Source organism: Thalia democratica, chromosome 3 (assembly GCF_965202585.1).
Source record: "Thalia democratica chromosome 3, ktThaDemo2.hap1.1, whole genome shotgun sequence".
NCBI classification, from domain to species: Eukaryota; Metazoa; Chordata; class Thaliacea; order Salpida; family Salpidae; genus Thalia; species Thalia democratica.
In genome coordinates this window covers 58,478,612-58,485,740 of record NC_139167.1, presented here as the reverse complement: position 1 = coordinate 58,485,740, position 7,129 = coordinate 58,478,612, and positions in this window count along the sequence as shown.

The following is a 7,129-nucleotide window of genomic DNA, read 5'->3' as shown; positions in this document are numbered from 1 at the left end:
CTAACTATTAAACAATTTAAAGCTTATAATAGTTAGTTAAAAGCTTTATTTCTAAGTGATAAAGTTGTATTTTGTCTAAAAATATCTAATACAGGTAAAAATTTTTATCTTCTAAAGAATGAATCCAATTCTAGTTTAAAGTTTATTTTATGTTTACACTTTATTGTCTCAGTAATTTTAAACAACTATAAATAAATTAATTAGTCTTTTATTTAGTGTTTTATAACCTGTCTTAAAACTCATCTTGGCTGTACATCACTTAACCAGTTCGATTAAATATAAGTTTATACTACAATGTTTAAAAATATTCAATGTAAATTTATTTGCTGATAGTTCTTCGAAGTTTACCAGTTTCAAAGAGCAAAGTTTTTCACTACTTTTTTAGTCAAAACAAAAAAGGAAAGTTTCTTTGTTTTTAAAAGCTATACTGTTCAATTTAAAATTCTAACCATCCAAACAAATTTTTCTGACTGATAGATCAAAAACTAATAAGTAATTTTTTTTTGTTCAGTCAACAAATTTGATGTTTCTGATAACATTGTATTCAAAACATGATAACTAACTTAAGTTTCACATTTGAATTTATTTTTGTCCTAAATTGTATATTTTAGGTTTGTAAAAATTAAAACTACTGATAATTATTTTTATGTCGTCGTTAAACAAATATTGCTAAAGTTGTTTACTTCGTCCTAAAACTTCTCAAAAAAATTAAATACTAATAACAGTTTATAGTACTTCTAATTTTTAGGACGTTAATTTTAACTATTATAGCTTTAAGAAAATAAATTATTGCAATATTAGCTCTTGTTTTTGGAAAAAAATACTAAAGATTTAACTTTTGAATATGTTAAGTTTTATTATTTTAAAAGTATATGTAGACCTACTTTACCACTTACCTAAGTTCTTAAGGTCAATATAGTATTTCATTGGAATTAGGAACGATTAAAACTAATAATACTTTTTGTAAAGCAAAACTATAATACATATTCAGTTTTAGATTTTTTTAAACAAGTTTTACTAAATTTAAGTTATCAATTTTACATTTTTTTAACTTAACTTTGAATTGAAAATTATTTATTAATTTAGCTTTTGAAATTACTTCATGGTTTTAAGTTTATCGCTTTTAAATTCAAAGCATAACAAACTAAAGATTTTTATCAAAATTCAAACTGCAAGATAATAGAGAATTGAGAAGTGTTTATCGTTTAAATCGCATTTGAGGTTTCACTCACCTCGTGGCAAAAGCAACACTTAACTTATTAACTGAAAGATATCTGATAAATTTTCCACAACGAATTGAAAAAAAGTCATCTTTTAGATTGATACCGTAGTTACTTAATGTCAAAAAATTTCAACATAGAACTTTTTAAAATTACTACTATAAAAACGTAATTTTGTATATTAATTTTCAGAGTTAATTTGGTTTACGTTTTATAGAAATAAAAAACATACTGTTTATAAAATTAATAAATCATCGATTAGAGTTAGCTTTTAATTTAAATATTTATAAACTGTTTTAAATGAAAATATTTTTCATAAAAAACTAGAAGTCAATGTACCTTCTTTTATTAATGTTCCCTATCTACTAGACTTTTAGTATTGTAAAAAAAAATCGGATGTTACTTGTTTTTTTCTAAAGATTTAACCCTTTTAAGAAAAAATTTAATGAAAATTAGTAAAAATGTTTAAACAACAAAAAAACAATACTTTACTGTTTATACCATCAAGAAAAGATTTTTTATGACTACTTTGTTTCACTTTTAAAGACTAACTTAATAAAGGATGTTGACATATTTATTTTGGTATGATGTTTAATATATCTACAAAATCTGATAAATTTTCCACAACGAATTAAAATAATGTCATTTGTTAGATTTTGTTAGTTTCTTGCTGTCATAAAATTTTTCAAAGTTTGTTTTAAGGAAAGATAAAAAGCTATAAAAATATTACCTATACTAATACCATTTATTGTTTGATATTAGGAGTTAAATTATGTAACTTTACAAAAATAAAAAACAGTTATTTTATGATAAAAATAAACTAAATGATAGTTTAAACAATGAGAAACTGTTTTATAAGTACATATTTTCATAAAGAAACTACAAATTGGAACTGCAGACTTTTCTTAATTTTTTAAAGCTGCTAGGTGTTACTTGTTTTAGAACTCAAATAGATTTTTCTAATATTAATTTTTTAGATTTAAAATAGAAACTATTATGTTTTATTTTGTTTAGCTAGCAAAATAATTAAACAGAAGTTAGTTACAAAAAAAAACAAACAATATTACAAAGCTAACTTGTTTATGATAATAAAAAGGGGCTTTTAGAAATTTATTTTATTTTATAAACTAGCTAATTACTAAATAAAGACAATGTAAATATACTTGTGTTAAAATAACAATGAGCTTAGTTCAAATTTAGTTAAGATTGCTTAATACTTTATAAACAAAGCAAATAATAGTTAAAGTAATACAAAAAATATTTACATATAACTCGGAATTGATGCATAAAGCTTCACATAGTATTAGCTTATTCTGTTAGAAATTTGATGCACGATTCAATAATTTCTAAACATATGTAAATATCAGTTTATTTTATACTGAAAGTATAATTTACGAAATCATATAGAAACGTTTTATGTTGTAATAAGGTATTTGCTAATTGATTTGTTAATGACATGTAAAAGTTTTGTAAATAAAGTACTTTATCCATACGACTTCATTTATAATTAGTTTAATTACGTTGTATTGAAACTTTAGTAAAAACTAAATGATCAATTTCAATCAAATTTGTATAATTCATTTCAAGGTTTTACAAAAACAATTAAAATGCTTAATTAAAAATTTAGTTGTTAAAAACATTTCGTTTATCAATATAATTTTCCCAACAAAGCATAAATCGATCGTTATAAATTTAATAGTTGTTTAGTAGACAAACTTTGATTTTAAACAATTGAAATAAAAATAAATAATAATTTCACCACGTTGCACGAAATTCAGTTCAGAATTTATATTAATTAAAAAGCTTTTCAGTCTAAATACCATATAATTCTAAGTTTTGACTAAAATTAAGTTCTTATGAAAAACTTTACAGAAATAAGCAAAAAAATAGTAATAAAATGGTTTTCACACGGAAATTTTAAATGCTTTATTAAAAATTAATTTTGTATTTAAAATAGAAGTTCCAAAGCTAAACATGGTAAATAAGAATAGCTAGCTTTGTTTCGATAAATGGACTAAAATACGACTTAACTTAAAATCAAACGATTTCATGCTTTTTTTTGGAAGTACATACTAAAAAGATATTAAGTAAATGCTTTTTTAAATGTTTTCACACTTTTAAAAATACATACAATATTTAAATAAAAAATTAAAACTTAAGAACAAATCTTGTTTTATTTACAAAATATTTAAGATAGCATTTTCCTCTAAAATTATTTTACAAAAATTAGTTTACAGTTTACAAAAATAGTTACAATTAACTAAAATAACTTAAGTGTATTTAAAATTAAAAATGAAGAAAAAACATACCCAGATAAGTTTTTTTATTGATAGTAGTAGTTTCTTTTTTTTTTAAACTTAATGATTGAATCAAAATATTTCCAAAAAAAAGGCCAAATTTAGCAAAATATTAATGTAAAATTCTTACTTTAACAGCAAAAACTTGAATTTGGAAAAAAAAAGATCTTTTTCTTGCCGATTACTGGTAAAGTTCTTCGTAAAGTTTAAAAATGATGGATTGTTACTTGATTCATATTAAGCTGTAAAAAATAAATAAGTGAAAAACAGATAAAAACTCAATAGTACAAACATATTTGTACATTAGCTTTTACTTGGTAAAATATTGAATACACTTTAGCACAAATGTAATAAGTTATTAAGTAGTAGACTTGCAAGTCTTAGCTATAGTTGTGCATTACTTAAACATTTATAAGCTTCAAGTTCGCATTAAACATTTAATGTTCCTACGTCATAATATTTAGGCGCCATTTAGCAACTTTGAAGTTTGTCAAATCTGGACTTAGAAGTTAATAGTATTGGATTATGTTCAATTTCATCTGATGTCTGTCATTTCACACTGTGAAAGCTTATCGTTTTATGATAAAAAATACTGAAATACTTTAAGTTTTATCAACTAGTTTTCTATTATTTTGTAGAAAACTTGTAGTATTGATATTAGTTTAAAACATCTATCACGTTTAAGCTACTAACTTATCTTTTTTATTAAAAACCATTAGTTTGACGTTTTCAAAACTATTGTAAAATAAGTCGTTACATTATAGGCGTAAAGTTATTAAAAAAACAATTCATAACATCAAAACTGACAATCATATAAAACTCTTAGTTAACATCGATTTTTTGGATTTTGGTTATAATAAATTTAAAAAATTAACATTTCAAGAATTGAACTACGTTACTAAAAAAATTAAACTTATAATAAGTTTATAAATAAATTTATTTCTAAAACGTTTAGTGTTAATGCTGCGTGAATGCATTTTAATAAAGCTTAATGCTAACACCTGGCTTTTTTACTTCGTTAAAATAATGATAAGTCAATCTAGTTAAATAATTTTCTCGAGAAGTTATGAAACAACATATCATTAAACAATAAACGTTAAAACAAAAATCTTTTAAATAATGAAATTATTTACTTATAACTATTTGCTTAAAACATTGTTTTTGCATGTGAATAATCTAAATGTTGCTTTTAATCAGTTTTTTAAATACATAAATAAACTGAACTACTTATTGGTTAAATTACTTACATGAAATATATTTTTGAATAAATTCAGTTTTTAGAAATAAAATGTTTAATGTTGTAAAAATAAGTTTACTTTTATTTTAAAATGTCTTACTTTTATACTTTAAATAAGATTAATTAAAACATTTCTAAAAATTTTAAATTAGAAAAAATGCTCTATTTTATTTTAGAATAATTCAATGGTTTTACAAACGAATTAATTTGTATCAATAATGAAAACACAACATTTTTATTTTAAGTATATACTGCAAGTTGTTTTATAAAACGTTCGTACATCTTTAGCATAAACTGTTAATTGTATTCGGTTAATTTGTTTTTAGTTATAGGTGTGATTAAAAATAACATAGTTATAGCTAAAAGTTAAAAAGCTTTCAATAAATTAATAAATGTTATTTTAAAATTTTTCAATAGTTAAAAACTCGAGGTAAATTAGATTTATAGCTTTAATTCGAACACTTTAGAATACAACTCGACGAAATAAAATACTATCAAAAAAGTATAAAATAAACCAAAACCACTTATAAATCATAATAAATGTATGGCTGCTAGTTTAAATGCAGCATTGCAGCAAGTAAACTACGTAACTTTTTAATATTATGCAACAAAAATTACTATATCTTTTGGTGTAAGTTAAGTTGACAAAATATTAAAATAAATTTTTTATTACGTTTATTGAAATCTTTAATCTATTTCTTTTTAATTTTATGCAAATAATTTTTTTAAATTTTTTGAGTAGTTAATAAACAAAAGTGTCTTTTTTAATGATTTAAGATTACAATTATAAAGTTAAATGTTCTACATAAATTATTTTAAACTATGTAAAAATTAAAAAGTATTTGATGCATAAAACTTATTTTATATTTAAAAAAATAGAAGTACTCAAAATGAGTTAAAAAAAAAAATTTAGAACTTTTTAAATACAAAATAGTCTTGAAAAAAAATCAAATTAAAAATGTTTAATTCTTTAGTATACATAAAAAAAAAGAACACCTAAGTTGCTTTAGTAGATTGTATGAGTAGTTTTATTACATCTATTGTGGTAATATTAAAGTTTTTGTCGAGAAGAAAATAATTTTTTTTAATAGGCATGTGAAATTTCAAATCAAAGTAAGTTGTAAAACAAAACATTGTTAATGCACAAAATTTTTTGAGGTAATAAAGATTAAATAACACTTTATTGCATGTTTAAATTTTTTAAATATTGTTAAGTATAAAACGTATGCAAAAAAAAAACACAGCTATGAAACGCTTTTTAAAAGTTCAACTATACTTAATACATTTTTAGCATATTTAAGTGGATAATTTTACAAAACTAAATAGCGTTTTTCCAAGTTACGATTAGTAAGATAACGATTCAGAATATTACATTAGTTTATTTTCACTCATTTAACACTAAAACGTATTGTTCGTGATTCTGTACAGCTAAACTGTATCCTGTTGGTCCATATTGCCCAAAATCTTTCTCAAAAAGTGTATGCTTTGCGTTCTTTATTTGAGTTTTTAGTGACTTGTTTGATTTAAATTCATGTCTTTAGACCTGTGTGTTGAAGAATTTTGATGTAAAACCCTTTTTAATATTTTTTATAAGTTTTATTTTAATACTTCAAATACTTGCTAAATCGTTTATTAATTCTAAAATATAAAGAAATATAATTACAGTAACAAAAATAATCTTTTAGTAGGCAATCACACATAAGTTATCTATTTTAAAACAAATTACATTACCAATTCTCTAAAACTGTTATATTTTCTATTTAGTAAATTACATATAATGTACGTAATAATTAGATATTATTTATATACTTAAAATTGATAAATAAATTATTTAGAAAAATACATACTACTTTAGTTAGTGTAACAATTTTGAAAAGTTTAGTATACTTTTCTTGGTTAAAAAAAACTTAGTCTTTTTAGTCAAATTTATTAATGACTAGCTTTTTAACAAAATATTTAATTGATAAACCTTAACTAAAATTAATTTTTTAATTCTAATAATATTTAGTCGTTTTTTTAGATAGTAACAGATGGTTTAGCTATTAAAAGATTATTCTAATAGCAGAAAATTTCAAAAAATTCGTTTGAAAACTTTTTACAAGTATTCTTTAATTATACCTTTGTCAATTTTATTTATTAAAAAAACAAAATGTAGGTTTTATAGCCAAAGAAAAAATAATAAGTTAATAAAAATTAAAGAACTAATTAAGCAACCAAAAATATAAAAGTGTGTGTATGGTGAAGATTTTGTATAAGAAATACATATTTTTTCTTAAGCAAACTAAATATCGTTTTTCACTTTAGGCGTAAAATTTTTAACTTTTAAAATGGAAAACTTCGTTTGATTCTGTTGTGTAAATGAAGTTAGAAAAATA